The following is a 15867-nucleotide window of genomic DNA, read 5'->3' as shown; positions in this document are numbered from 1 at the left end:
ATCAGCGCCCTAGATCTAATTCCTCACTCTTCAACCTCTATCCTTCTGCGATTTATGTTTGCCGCCCTCTGTGTTCACGCCTCTTACGCGCACACGGTCCTTGTTAATATACCGTGTGCGCGTAAGAGGCGTGAACACAGAGGGCGGCAAACATAAATCGCAGAAGGATAGAGGTTGAAGAGTGAGGAATTAGAACTAGGGCGCTGATCTCATTTTTATGAGAAATGTTGTTGTTGATCCCTTTGTTGATACACGTATTTATTTATTTGTTAATTTATTTAAATATTTTACCAGGGTGCTCATCCAACATAAAGTTGGTCTCCCATGGGGCCCTAAAAGGCTATAATTATTGTTCTTCTTGTTTCTTGGTTTTGGACTCTTGGTTATGGTGGGAGTTGGGCAACTTGGGCTGTACATAGTGCCGTTTTTTGTGTTTTTTTTTTTGGTGTTTTTTTTGTGTATCCCTAATTCTCCCCTAGTATAATCTAACGCCTGTAGGATTAAGCAAAGGAAAAGGAAAAGGGAAGAAATGAAAGGCGGAAAATAAAGAAAGAATCGCTATAAATAATTTTTTAAATATTTATTATAATCTTTTTAAAACTTTAATACAAAATGTTACGAGGGTAATGAAGCCATGTACTCATATTATTATAGTCATAATCAGTACGAAATAGTAGTAGTAGTAGTAGTAGAAGTAGAAGTAGTAGGAGTAGCAGTAATAGAAGTAGTAGTAGCAGTAAGAGTTACTGCAGTAGTAGTAGTTTTAGTAGTAGTAGTAGTAGTAGTAGGAGTAGTAGTAGGAGTAGTAGTAGGAGTAGTAGTAGTAGTAGTAGTAGTAGTAGTAGTAGTAGGAGTAGCAGTAGTAGAAGTAGTAGTAGCAGTAAGAGTAGTAGTAGTAGTAGTTTTAGTAGCAGTAGTAGTAGTAGAAGGAGTAGGAGTAGGAGTAGTAGTAGTAGTAGTAGTAGTAGTAGTAGTAGTAGTAGTTTTAGTAGTAGTAGTAGTAGGAGTAGGAGTAGGAGTAGTAGTAGTAGTAGTAGTAGTAGTAGTAGTAGTAGTAGTAGTAGTAGTAGGGGTTTTAGTAGTAGTATAGTAGGAGTAGTAGTAGGAGTAGGAGTAGTAGTAGTAGTAGTAGTAGTAGTTTTAGTAGTAGTAGTAGTAGTAGGAGTAGGAGTAGGAGTAGTAGTAGTAGTAGTAGTAGTAGTAGTAGTAGTAGTAGTAGTAGTTTTAGTAGTAGTATAGTAGGAGTAGTAGTAGGAGTAGTAGGAGGAGTAGTAGTAGTAGTAGTAGTAGTAGTGGTTTTAGTAGTAGTATAGTAGGAGTAGTAGTAGGAGTAGTAGTAGTAGTAGTAGTAGTAGTAGTAGTAGTAGTAGTTTTAGTAGTAGTAGTAGTAGTAGTAGTAGTAGGAGTAGGAGTAGTAGTAGTAGTAGTAGTAGTAGTAGTTTTAGTAGTAGTATAGTAGGAGTAGTAGTAGGAGTAGGAGTAGTAGTAGTAGTAGTAGTAGTAGTAGTAGGAGTAGCAGTATAGTAGAAGTAGTAGTAGCAGTAAGAGTAGTAGTAGTAGTAGTAGTTTTAGTAGTAGTAGTAGTAGTAGTAGCAGTAAGGAGTAGTAGTAGTAGTTTTAGTAGTAGTATAGTAGTAGGAGTAGTAGTAGGAGTAGGAGTAGTAGTAGTAGTAGTAGTAGTAGTAGTAGTAGTAGTAGTAGTAGGAGTAGCAGTAGTAGAAGTAGTAGTAGCAGTAAGAGTAGTAGTAGTAGTAGTTTTAGTAGTAGTAGTAGTAGTAGTTTTAGTAGTAGTAGCAGTAAGAGTAGTAGTAGGAGTAGTAGTAGTAGTAGTAGCAGTAAGAGTAGTAGTAGTAGTAGTTTTAGTAGTAGTAGTAGTAGTAGCAGTAAGAGTAGTAGTAGTAGTTTTAGTAGTAGTAGTAGTAGTAGTAGTAGTAGTAGGAGTAGTAGTAGGAGTAGGAGGAGTAGTAGTAGTAGTAGTAGTAGTAGTAGTAGTAGTAGTAGTAGTAGTAGTAGTAGGAGTAGCAGTAGTAGAAGTAGTAGTAGCAGTAAGAGTAGTAGTAGTAGTAGTTTTAGTAGTAGTAGTAGTTTTAGTAGTAGTTTTAGTAGTAGTGGTTTTAGTAGTAGTATAGTAGGAGTAGTAGTAGTAGTAGTAGTAGTAGTAGTAGTAGTAGTAGTAGTATTAGTAGTAGTAGTAGTAGTAGGAGTAGGAGTAGGAGTAGTAGTAGTAGTAGTAGTAGTAGTAGTAGTAGTAGTAGTAGTTTTAGTAGTAGTATAGTAGGAGTAGTAGTAGGAGTAGGAGTAGTAGTAGTAGTAGTAGTAGTAGTAGTAGTAGTAGTAGTAGGAGTAGCAGTATAGTAGAAGTAGTAGTAGCAGTAAGAGTAGTAGTAGTAGTAGTTTTAGTAGTAGTAGTAGTAGTAGTAGTAGCAGTAGCAGTAGGAGTAGTAGTAGTAGTTTTAGTAGTAGTATAGTAGTAGGAGTAGTAGTAGGAGTAGGAGTAGTAGTAGTAGTAGTAGTAGTAGTAGTAGGAGTAGCAGTAGTAGAAGTAGTAGTAGCAGTAAGAGTAGTAGTAGTAGTAGTTTTAGTAGTAGTAGTAGTAGTAGTAGTAGTAGTAGTAGTAGTAGTAGGAGTAAGAGTAGTAGTAGGAGTAGTAGTAGTAGCAGTAAGAGTAGTAGTAGTAGTAGTTTTAGTAGTAGTAGTAGTAGTAGCAGTAAGAGTAGTAGTAGTAGTTTTAGTAGTAGTAGGAGTAGGAGGAGTAGTAGTAGTAGTAGTAGTAGTAGTAGTAGTAGTAGTAGTAGTAGTAGTAGTAGGAGTAGCAGTAGTAGAAGTAGTAGTAGCAGTAAGAGTAGTAGTAGTAGTAGTTTTAGTAGTAGTAGTAGTTTTAGTAGTAGTTTTAGTAGTAGTAGTAGGAGTAGTAGTAGGAGTAGTAGTAGTAGTAGTAGTAGTAGTAGTAGTAGTAGTAGTAGTAGTAGTAGTAGTAGTAGTAGGAGTAGTAGGAGTAGTAGTAGTAGTAATAGTGTTACCTGGGGAGTGAAACCACTCATCCAAGGTCCTTCCTTTCAAAAATACTTTTTTTCTACAAGTTTAGGCGGCGATTTGCGGTTTAGGTGCAATTTGCGGTTTAGGGCCTTAACAGCCGTGGTTCAACAGAGCACCATGCATTTATTGAAAGTACAACATTAAACCTTTCAGCTTTTTAGATAATTTTTTACTATTAATTCAATATTCATGCCAAAAGCGGAATCTCATCTACAATTTGAAAAATTTCATTTCTAATTAATGAAACTACTCTATGTTTATGTATTTTCGTATTGTATAATTTTTGCATGTTTTTTTTAATTTTCACGTACTGAATGTAAGTTCTACCGTAGTGGAATAAATACAATGCAACACAAGCCAACAACATAGCAAATCGTTAACGCATGGCAGATTACGAACAATGCATGTATATTGAGGCATATCAGACATGTCAGAAACGATCTGCAGAAGCGCAAGCTGTAAAATTGGGACATTTTGAACATTGACATTTTAGGCACTTTTGTAATCATATACAGGATAAGTATATAACTAAACATTTCATGCAAGCGCGAAGGGCGAGCGAAAAAATAGCCTTAAAATGGGACAAATTATTCATGTATCGTAAATCACAACAACAACAAGATTTTTTTTATGTTCTGACATGAAACTGAATAATTCAAGCACCTTTTGAATAAAGTACTGCGTGTTTTCGAGATTTAGAATCTGGGCATTCTAGACGTATTTATATTATGAAAATCAATAAAGTGCAAGCGCGAGCTGAAAAATTGATAGCGATTTGAAGAGGGTCAATTTAAGCACTATTTCAAGCATCGTGAAGTGAACGAGAAACGCGAGAGCCGATTATTTTATCATTATTTAGACCAAGCACCCGGAGAAATTTAAGGACCATTTGTCATTATATGAAAATTACTATTTTCCTATCCCTCTTCCAAAGCGCGAGATAAAACTTGTCGATATTATATTCGGAAAAAAAGGAGACAATTTCATTGTAGGGAATTCATGAAACTGTTACTATAAATATTTACCTATTTGCTAGTAATAATGAGAGCTCGAGATATGATGATATTAAAAAAGTACATTTTAATCATTTCTAAAATATTCTTTTACGGCCTAATTGTGCACATTATGGTTATCCTCTATGCACAGCTAATCGGTCGTTAATTGAGTGCAGAAGACCCATGTGCGAGATAATAACTTGATGCGCGCGCTGTTGCGGTAGCGTGGTTTACGTACATGACTGAAACTAACAGATTGCAGTGCCACTGCAAATAGGCCTTGGATCGGTCCGGCCGTTACGAGGATTTAAATTAGACATGTTTTTTATACCTCCTTCGAACTTTTCTTTCTCTTCAGCGTTTGTCTCAAGTCAAAAACACTATATTTTGGTTGCCAAAAAATAGGGGTCCAGGGCCGGCTCGCGCCCCCCCCCCCCCCCCCCCGTTGGATCCTAGCTCACCTGGTTGTCGTATTATGAACCAATCTTTTCCCATTTTTCTGCGGAGTCTGATTTTGACATTCAGTTAAACTAAAAAAAGTCGTCTTTCTACTTAATGCATGATATGTTTGTCTCATACATGGGCGGAAATCCCAAGGGGGACAGGGGGAACGTGTCCCCCCTACTCAAAATAGTAGGGGGGTCACAATATCGAATGCCCCCCTACTATTTTTTGTCTTTTATGGTGGTAAGAAATACATCATTCTAAATCGAAATAAAAAAATGTATTTTGGGACGAGATGACGTCCCCCTTTTTTTGGCGGAGCAAAAAAAGAAAAAGGGAAAGGGGAAAAAAGGAGGAAAAAGAGAGAAGGAAAAGAAGAGAAGGACGACGAGTGCATAAAATAAGATGAGGGGAAGACTTGGAAAATAAAAATAATCTTTCGTACCACTATATAAAATTTTCGAGCTCGCATTGCCTTTTAGGTGATTTATATATGTTCAATATGGAGTTCGAATATCAAGTTTGGAAATATAAAAAACATATTTCACCTCGGAAATCGAACTTTCATTATTTTGTGTAATTTACAAATTGTTTTTACAAAGTGCTCTGTAATAATGTCCTATTTATGGTCTGAATGTTAACATTTGCTGCTTGCGCTGCGCGCCCGCAAATTTTTATTTATCCCGTACATATTTTTTTCGTGTATTTCATAAAGTTTTCAAAAACCTTTTCAGGTCTGATTGTCAAGACGCATCAGCTAGCGCACTGCACACTAGCATTTTGATTGGTGAGTTATATAAATGTTTTAATATTGATTATACAACAAACTACTTAAAATCCCCTTTTCATTATAGTTTATCAAAAATTTTAGCTCGCGATTTTCGCTTGCATTATAATGGTTAAAAATATATTAACTGATGTATCCAATTCATAATCACAAAGGTGAAATGTACAGTTTTTATGCCATGATATCATCCGATTTCGCGCCCTCATTAGGCATTAATAAATATGATATTAATTTGATAATAATTTATCATTTTTGCTTCATCTAGCGCTTAACAAGAGGAATAGGAAGATAGTCATCATTTTAATATATGATGACATGTCTTAAGGATGTCCCGGTCCTATATCAAAACTCAAAGTAATAATAATTTTCAAGTGCGATCCATGTCCACCTTAAATTTTTTCTACAAAGTGCTTGAAATATAAAGCTGAAATTGACTCTTTTTTCAGATCAGAATATCGAAGTTACATGATTTTCATGATTAAAGTTGTATTTAAAATGCCTAGTTTCTATGTCTAAATGTGAAACACGCTCGCGCATGTTTATTCAGATACTCAACTTATTCTCTAATTTAAATCATTATCCAGTTTCAGATCACAATATAAAAAAATTCTGCTCGCGCTTTGTACTCGCATTATTAATGTAGGAAGACCTCACATTACTCATTTACAAAACATGAACAGAGTGGCCCATTTTTAGGTCTAAGTCTCGGGGGAGATTTTTTTCTGCTTGCGCTTCGCGCTCGCATCAATCATTTAATTATGTAGCTATCCTATTCACGATTACAAAAAAATATAAAAATGTTCCATTCTTTCTTTAGAAAGTTCAATTTTTTCATCTCGCGCTTCGTATATAAAAATTTTCTGCGTTCGCTTTATTTGATTGTTAAATGCTACTTTAACAGGTATCTTTTCCATCAGTTCATTTCTGCTCGCGCTTTGCGTCCGTGTTAATTATTAAGTTGGATTCACACCGTTTTCAGGATAACAAACATTGCCCGGAATCACTTCAAATTTGTTGGGAAAAATACATAAAATTTCCAAAAAATTAACTCGCGCTTCGCGCTCGCATCAGATAAATAAGGATTAAGATATTATATATTAATTTATATGAATAAACCTAAGAAGTGACTATGAGGACTAAGCCTTCAAAGAAACAAACAAAATGATATTCTAGCTGCAGATCGGGGAAAATATGGCTGAAACAAATTTCCGCCCCCCCCCCATTTGCGAAGGCTGTATCCGTCCCTGTGTCCCCCTACCTTTTGGGAGAGATTTCCGCCCCTGGTCTCATATTCGGTATCAAAACAAATAAGTATAGATGAATGATACGATTATGTAAATACAAAGTCATAAATTATTTGCCTTCGAGAAAAAATACTTAGGAATGATGGTTTCGACAAAAATAGGAAAATTTAAATTAAAAAAGGCAATATTTCTCGTGTTTGGTGAATGAGGGAGGTGGATATAAAAAACGTGCTGTTCTCTATTGCATTTGCCTTTGGAAAAATATAACTCATCAAAAAAGTTTGGAAATCTGTCTTTGACTGATAATCCCTCCTCGGTTCTCGTAAATATTGATCGTCGATTGATCCCAATTACTAGATCACTTAATTCTCTATAAAATGATATCCTACACAATGTGATTATGATTCACATGCACTCTAAAAAATGAAGTGCTAATTCAGCACTCACTGTGCTTGTATAGTCTGATAGTACTGGCACTACGAGTGCTTATTTTCTAGTTTAGATTTGAAATAGAAAATCAGCACTCGTAGTGCAGTCACTATACAAGCACTGTAAGTGCTAAATTAGCACTTTATTTTTTTACAGTGTGGAGGTGCAGAACCTAGAAATGTTGGGCAAGGTCAAAATTCAAAAGTTGGAAAATTTCACAATATTGAAAGTCACTGTTTCTTTTTTTCCGTGATGATGAATGAGTTTGTCGGTAATTTTTGTTGTTTTAATGCACATTTACATCAAGATTAACATGGAATCAAACACACCTCCGCACAAGCAAACCCATAACAAACAAACAAGCATGGGTATTTTAAACCATGACTCAAACCATGTTACATGTATCTCACAGAACGATCACTACATAAACAACATCAAAAATGAAAAAGAAGGGGCTTGATATGAATGGATTTTCATTTCTATTGACACTGACAAAAGAACCATGTTCTTATTGAACCTTCAAGTGGATTTCTGCTCGTTTTGCAGCTTTTCAATTAAGATCTAATTCAATAATTTTGGAATCTTGCTCTTTTCGTGACGGCACGATCATAATAAGCATGGTAGCATTTTGCAGAAAATTAAAGGATCTTTTGAATGATATCAAATATGCATTGTGTAAAATAGGGAGGAGGGAGAAATTAGTGGGTATATGCCATCATCATCTCACCTAATGAATATTCATGACGATGTACATATAATTGTTTTCACAAAATATTGATAAACTTTACAATTCAATAACTTCGTTTTTTGTTATCCAATTTTGATTAAATTTTCAGCATTTTGCTCCGTAAATTTTACTCTATGTATTTAGATATACATATTTTCAGAACGGACCATCCCTTTAATCAAAGAGCATATTGGATTAGGGCCATGCAGTATGCTTGAGCTTGAGAGTAAAAGGTTCTTGCACGATGTTCTGCTGTCAAATTTCTGTTGGAACCTGCCGCGACCGGTTGGGCATGTTTTATTATAATAAAGCCGTAAAAATGTATTAATTTGCTTTCATGACTGTCATTAGTTCGTTGTTTAACGGTGCGTCAGAATAGCAAAATTACGAATATGTTGGAAAAACTGGAATGAGTGACAATACACACACACACACACACACACACACACACACATATATATATATATATATATATATATATATATATATATATATATATATATATATATATATATATATATATATATATGGTAGTTTAACCTACACCACGTTTGATCATAGTTGAAATGTAAAGTTAAACTTCCATGTGCATACAACAAAATTTCGATTCTTTATTTAAGTTGGATAGAAAAGTCTTTACCTTTAGTTTCTTCATTTTCATCACCTTTTTTGTGAGTAGACCCGAGTTTACCATCAGCTTTTGCGACCTGGATGTTTATGTCGCAAGTGTTTGCGGTATCGACGCCGGCTGTTTTTATTTTATTCGTATCAATCCTGGAACAGAAAAAGAGTGTGGGGTTTGAAATAGTAGAGTCTATGTTTAACTGAAGATCGGAATAACAGAAGGTAAATCACACATGAAACAGAACACACGGAGATAAAGACGAACTGAACTCGGTAGAAAACGAGTAAAAATATGGTTCGACCAGAGATGAAATATTTCTGGCAATATTTTACCTCAAGAATAATATAATAAAAATCGACCAAAATTCTCATCTGGGAAAGATTGCGTCCAAGTTAGCCGCCATTCACTAATAATGCATGTAACCGACTCATTAATCACCCTAGAATCCTATTTCGGTACATATTTCGTGTTTCAGGGGGTGAAATGATTTGATGCAAGTAAACTTCAACTTAAGCATTCCAGGTACATGAAAAAATTCAAGATGGCGCCCTCAATGGCTGTCGTAGGCTAAAAATCATCAATTCATCTCTTACTTAAGTGGCTTTGATTTGGTTTCTATTCAATGCTTTAAATGCTGAAGTAGTACATCTCGTCAAGTTTCAAGGACTGTCATGTGTGTCTAAGAATCCAAGATGGCTTCCAAAAATGGAGTCTGAAATGGCGGTTGATACTTAAAATGGACATAACTCATTTCATATCGACCTGAGAGATTACTATGGTACTTATGTCTATGTCATGGTTAAATGGGTCTAGTAATATTGTTTCGTTTAACATGTATTTTCTCATATGTGTTTCTTTCATTCAATTCAGAAAGTAGAATTTGAAGATACCATAGACATTTACGCTGACCGTAAAATTGGGCTACATGAGCAGCATTCATGATTTTAGCTGCTTCGCTGCAGTTTTTTTCAGGCAAATGATATAGTGAGGTTTTTTTCTTTCTGAGTCATGGCATAGGCGGATCCAGGGGGGGGGGCGGCGATAATTAACATTGCCCAGAATATTCAAAATTTAAAAAAAATACACAAAATTTCCAAAAAAGATTTAGCTCGCGCCTCGTGCTTGCATTATAGAGTGCGTCCCACAAAAAACGAAACCGAGATTTAGCGATCATTTATTATTACTTAATCATAAATAAAATAAACAAATGACCTACCAATTTAAAGCTTAGAATCTCCTCTTTCATCTGATATTACTCAGATTATTTGTAATTCACGCATAAGTGAGCAAAGACAATTTGAAAAAAAGTATCAAAAACTCATTTGGCGGGGGGTATCTGGGTTTCAAAAAGAAAAATCACATTTTTGAACGGTTCAGTATCTGCTTTCTAATTTGATACCAAAATTACAGAAAATGGTCAAGAAATAACAAAGTTCTCGTCATTTGAAATGAGGCATGAATTTCAATAATTTTATAAAGTGAAGAGGTTCTCCAGGCTGGCGTTCAAACTCACTTGACACTCCGTTTTGTTGACGCTCAGCCATGCATTAAATCTTTTGTTCACCATGCCATAGCTTCTGTGGGAAAGCCGGTGGAAACACGTTTATCTCATTAAATTATGGAAATAAAAGCCTAATTTCAAATGACCAAAACTTTTTAATTTCTTGACCATGTTCTGTGATTGAAATACCAAATTAAAAAGCAGATATTGAACTTTTCCGAAATGTGGTTTTCTTTTTGAAACCCAGATACCCCCCGCCAAATGAGTTTTTGGTATCCTTTCTTCAAATTGTTTTTGCTCACTCATGCGTGAAAAAGAAATAACCTTTGTAATATCAGATGAAAGAGGGGATTCTAAGCTATAAATTGGTAGGTCAGTTGTCTATTTTATGATTAAGTTATGATTATGATAAATGATCGCTAAATCTCGGTTTCGTTTTTTTTCTGGGACGCACTGTATACATAAGGATTATGGTATTATATTTTCATGTTTATTTATAAGAATACAGCTAGAAAGTGATTATTACGACTACCCCTTAAAAGAAATAAAAAAATCCCGGCTAAAATCATCTTCGAGAGCCAAATCGGGTAAAATATGGTTGAAAAAAATTCCGCCCCCCATTGGCAAAGGCTTGATCCGCCCCTGCATGGTATTTCCTTCAAGAAAGTAAGTAAAGTAAGATATCAACAGGATCAATATATGTAATTCAAAAATGTGAAAATTTTGAATAGAGAGTGTACGAATCAAGTGAAAGTTTTAGCGCATGGATAAAGCGCCATAATAATTGCAAGCGGCATTGTTCAATGCTTGTATTTTTTTAGACAAAAGAGACTAAAATATCAAAACGCTAAGAGTTATAAGTTAGAGATTCTATTCTGAATCTGTAAATATTTCAGTTTATGAAACTAAAGGTAATGATACTTGTAGAATGATAACAGAAGCAAGATAATGCATTTGTTTGAAACTTGTCTGTAAATTATAAACAAACATATATTTGTTTTTTTAACAGAAAATGAGATGAACATTTTCACGCATTATGTATTTAGATGAAGAGTATGCATGAGAATAAATAAGGTCCCATGCTTAGTAGGAATAGTAAGATTACAACTTAAAAGGAAGAGTCGACGTGAATGATGAAGATAACACATTTGTGGTCTTGCTCAATATCTTGGTTTAGAATTCATGAGAAATACACTCTTTGAATTAGTCGATTTTAATAACAGATATTGTTTAACCCTAAAAAGACTGGGGGGGGGCTGATTCAGCCCCCCCCCCTCGACATTTTTCGCGATAAATCCGCCGCGCAAAATTTTTTGACCGCGTCACTCACTGACTTTTTACTTTCAAGTCTCGCGCAACTTTTGAGACCAAAATTGTGACCCCCGGGTACGCGGTTCGGAAATTACGCAACATTTCGTAAGTGCATGCACACCCAAAATTACTCAAAAACGTGAATTTGTGTACAAATCCAATGCAAATAGTGTTTTTAACCAAAATTCATAAATGTATCATTATTTTTCCTTTTACTGCTTAAAATCAATTAATTTTATCTTTTTTATGGTCCAAATAAAGTCCCCGACAATTTCCATTGAAAAAACAATAAAAAACAAAAAGTCGAAAAACAAAGAAATACATAAGAAATTTAGAAAACAATAGAATACATAAGAAAGTAAATGTGATGTTGATTTTTTTTTAAATAAATTTGATCAGATGCCTTTCTAGAGTATGTGAAACAAAAATTAGCATTTCAGGGGCATTATTTTATTAATTACAGCAAACTTATGATTTTACGCATAAATTAGCATAATTAATCAAACATGAGATTTTTGCAGAATTTGATGTTATAGTTTTGTAGATAATGCCATGGGTAACGCGTGTGCCAATTTTCGTCGCGATCGCGCGATCGACAGCCGAGATCATAAGGGGGGGGGGCTGAATCAGCCCCCCCCCCCAGTCTTCTTAGGCATCGAAATAGCCCAGTCTATTTAGGGTTAAACCAAAAGTAAGGTTTTGCGAAAGTAAAGGAATTTCCAAATTTAGGAAAAACACAATTATTTCAGAGATATAATATATTATGCACCGAACCATATCAAGATCAAAGAAAGAAGAAAACATATACAGAAAAAATTTGGGGAAAATTTGCTATTATTTTTCACAATGTTTGAACGAGCCTTCCCCAATACCGACTTTTCCCAAACAATTGGCAGATGAATACTATCCTGCCACGTATTCTACACCGAATCCAATTAACGTGGCCAAGCTGAATTGGTTCCCCTACATCAACGCGGAAGAGTCATCTTTTAAATTTTATCCAGTGAGACCGAAGCATATCAAGTCCATACTCCAAAGGAAAAAGCCATCTTTCGCTCCCTACGATGACGGGATTATGTATGGTGTTCTACGAAAACTAACAAGTTCTTATCTTTTCTTAGCAACGATGTTTACGAACTAATTGCATTCGGCTGATCCTTCAGAGGAGTGGTCAAGATCTAGTATTACCCTAATCTACAAGAGTGGCAATACCCATGAACCCAAGTCGTTCTGCATGATCGCCCTCACTTCTGGAATTGGTAAATTGTTTCATCAGATCCTCGCAGATAGGCTGGAAGAGTTTGCCATTGCAAACGATATAACTGATCCTGCAATTCAAAAGGCTTATTTGAAGGGAATAAATGGCCGTATTGAAAACAATCAGGTAGTCCACGAGATCCTCCAGAATGCTAAACGCTGGATAATGACGGCCCATGTCATATTCTTTGACCTATAGCATGCATTTGGGTCAGTAGAGTACGAACTTATCTGCAGAGTTCTTGAGGTCTACAAAGTTCTTACTAAAGTAAGATTCCACATAAGGAACTTGAATTCTAGACTAAGTGGTCAGGTATGATTTGCAAACTGGTCATCATTTATTTATTTATTATTTATTTATTCTCCAATATTTATACAGAGTGGCCTGATCAGTATTAAAATACATACAATACACGAAAAACATAGTAACAGGACATTATGAGATACAGAAAAGGGGAATAAATGCAAGGCAAAAATACGAAAATGTGTTACGAGTTACAGATGGCAAGATACATGATAAAATATGCAAAGTTAACATTAAAAGCTGGTCTACCTCAGCGCTCTGTGGTTGAATATATATATATATATACATCAGGGTGACCAGACGTCCCGTATTTCCCGGGATTGTCCCGTATTTTTCTCCTGTGTCCCGGCGTCCCGACAAACCCTTCCCGGGACGCCTATTTGTCCCGTATTTCAGAATATTGAACAAAATGTAGTTAATAAATTTAAAAGTGACGAATTTTCATTAAATAACCAACAGCTAACGAAGCAGGGACAACAATTAAATCGATAACTGTAAACTTTTGCAAGTTCTGCGGTGATTTCTTGCTAACCCAATACATTGCAAACGAACTGGCCTCCTGCCTGTGTGTGGCAGGCTACTAGCTATAGGCATATAGGATCGGAGCAAATTCTCAATGGTGCAAACAATCTCACATGATAAACAGTTTTTCCAACAAAATAATCACAAAATCGGCGGGAAATTCTAATAATTATACTATGGATTCTGAGATTAATGAAGATGTAATCGGAGGAAGTTATTGACTTTTTATAGATCTAGTTGTTTCAGCTTTCGTTTTGAGTCTTGATGTGTACGATACCGCGATGTTTCATCTAATTTTTAAGTTTGACATTATGTTTCACCTTAAAATTTTATTCATTTCTAAAACATTTTATTTTTTTTAATTCTAAAATTACATTTAAAAAAACACCAAATAAGATTATGATTTTTATTAGACGATTGGATTTTTTTTTGTTTACTTGAAGTTTGAACTTTTCCCTTTTTCTTTCTTTTATACCCTATCCTTTCTGCATGCCCTTTTTTGTTCCATCTATCTTTATTTCCTATCTTTCTTTCCTAGACATTTTCTTTTCTATTTCTCTGTTCATTTTTCTTTCTTTCCTTCTTTCTCTTACTTTCCTTTTTTTATCAAATATCCTTTTTTATTTCTTTCATTCTTTCTTTCCTTATAATTAGATTGGCTTCCTTCTCTCTTCGTCTCCTGTTTCTTTTCGTTCTTTATCTCCTTCCATTATTTTCTCTTTTTCGTTCTCTCCTCCCTTCATTCTCCCCTTCCGCTCTTTCTTCCTTTCTTTATTTTTCCCCTTCTTATTCTTTTCCCTTATTCTTTCTTTCTTTTTGTTTCTTTCTTTCCCTTCCTTCCTTCCTTCCTTCCTTCCAGTTTTCTTCTTTCTTTCTTTCAAAGAATGAAGGAAACATGTTTATTTCCTTCATTATTTCTTTTCTTTTTCTTACCTTTTTTCTCCTTTAATTCTCTCCTTCATATTTTCTTTCAGACATTTATTCTTCTTCCCTTCCTTTCTTTTTTTCTTTCTTTCTATATTCATTTCGAAGAATGACGGAAACATTTTCTTCATCTCTTTTATTATTTCTTTCATCCTTCTTTTATTTTAACTATCTAATTATTTTTTGTGTTTTCCTTTTTTTTCTTTCCTTCTCATCATCTCTTTTCTTTCTCTCCTTCATTCTTTCGTTCACCTTCCCTTCCAATTCTTTATATTTTTTCACAAGTCTAACACATTGTGTGGGCTTCTTTGTTGATCCTCGTTTGTCAACTGTCCCGTATTCCATTTTGTGAAATCGGGTCACCCTGATATATATATATATATATATATATATATATTGTCACGAAATGGGTTTTATTTCGTGTTAGGAAATTATTTTGGGTTGATTTATAATGATTTTGTCGTAGCTGGCGATATTACATGCATGTTTCTGCGGTAATAATGACGTAGATAAGACATTGAAAGTTCTGCATGTTTTGAACCGTTTTTGTGAAATAACAATTTTCTGGAGATGCTCAACTGATTATTATGGTTATCACTAGCTTGATCTAAATGAAAGCTTTAATTTGATATGTCATTCATGCATATCCGGTTTTGGAGACCAAAGTTATAGCTGTTTTAAGATTGTAACAGAGGTTAACTATATCAGATATTGTATAATTAATGCATAAGTACAGTAAGTTGGTGTACTCGTGAGGCTTTGCCGATGATCTGTTGAAATACGGCGCCCACGGGGTGCATTGCACGTAAAGTATGCAGATCGATTTGGATTCGCTATCCAATAAATAAAGTTGGTGGATGCGATCGAAATGATTTATATGATCGTTCGCATGTCTTTCCACGGGGAAACCTAGAATTCTAGGCGACGACTGTGGTTAGATTTCCTTGTATGTTGGGTCTTTTGCACGCCAGCAAGAGACTATACCAGGGCTTGCTCTTTTGGTAGTCTGGTTGGTCTGGAGGCGGACGGTTCGGAGCAGACGGGTTGGTCTGAAGCGGATGGTTGCTGGTCTGGAAGCAGACGGTCGGAGGTCCGGAGCAGAAAACGGGAAAAACTACAAGTAGAGCAGAGCCAATTGGTGTGGTCGTGGGAGCCTGACTGCAGAAGGACCCATACATATGGTCGAAGAACCAGACGTCGTTCCGGTACTGAACAGAGGTCCCTGGTTGCAGTACGGTAACAGACGAGGTTGCGGTACTGAACAGACGTGGTTGCAGTACGGAATCAGACGTGCTTGGTTGCAGTACTGAACAGATGTCAGTGGTTGCAGTACGGACTCAGACGTGGTCGTGGTACTGAACAGACGTGGTTGCAGTACTGAACAGATGTCGGTGGTTGCAGTACGGACTCAGACGTGGTCGTGGTACTGAACAGACGTGGTTGCAGTACTGAACAGATGTCGGTGGTTGCAGTACGGACTCAGACGTGGTCGTGGTACTGAACAGACGTGGTTGCAGTACTGAACAGATGTCGGTGGTTGCAGTACGGACTCAGACGTGGTCGTGGTACTGAACAGACGTGGTTGCAGTACTGAACAGATGTCGGTGGTTGCAGTACGGACTCAGACGTGGTCGTGGTACTGAACAGACGTGGTTGCAGTACTGAACAGACGTTGTTGCAGTACGGTATCAGACGTGGTACTGAAAAGACGTGGTTGCAGTACGGAAACTCAGACGTGGTTGCAGTACGGAGCAGACGTGG

This window comes from Lytechinus variegatus, chromosome 6 (assembly GCF_018143015.1).
Source record: "Lytechinus variegatus isolate NC3 chromosome 6, Lvar_3.0, whole genome shotgun sequence".
NCBI classification, from domain to species: Eukaryota; Metazoa; Echinodermata; class Echinoidea; order Temnopleuroida; family Toxopneustidae; genus Lytechinus; species Lytechinus variegatus.
Note: the sequence above shows the minus strand (reverse complement) of the source record.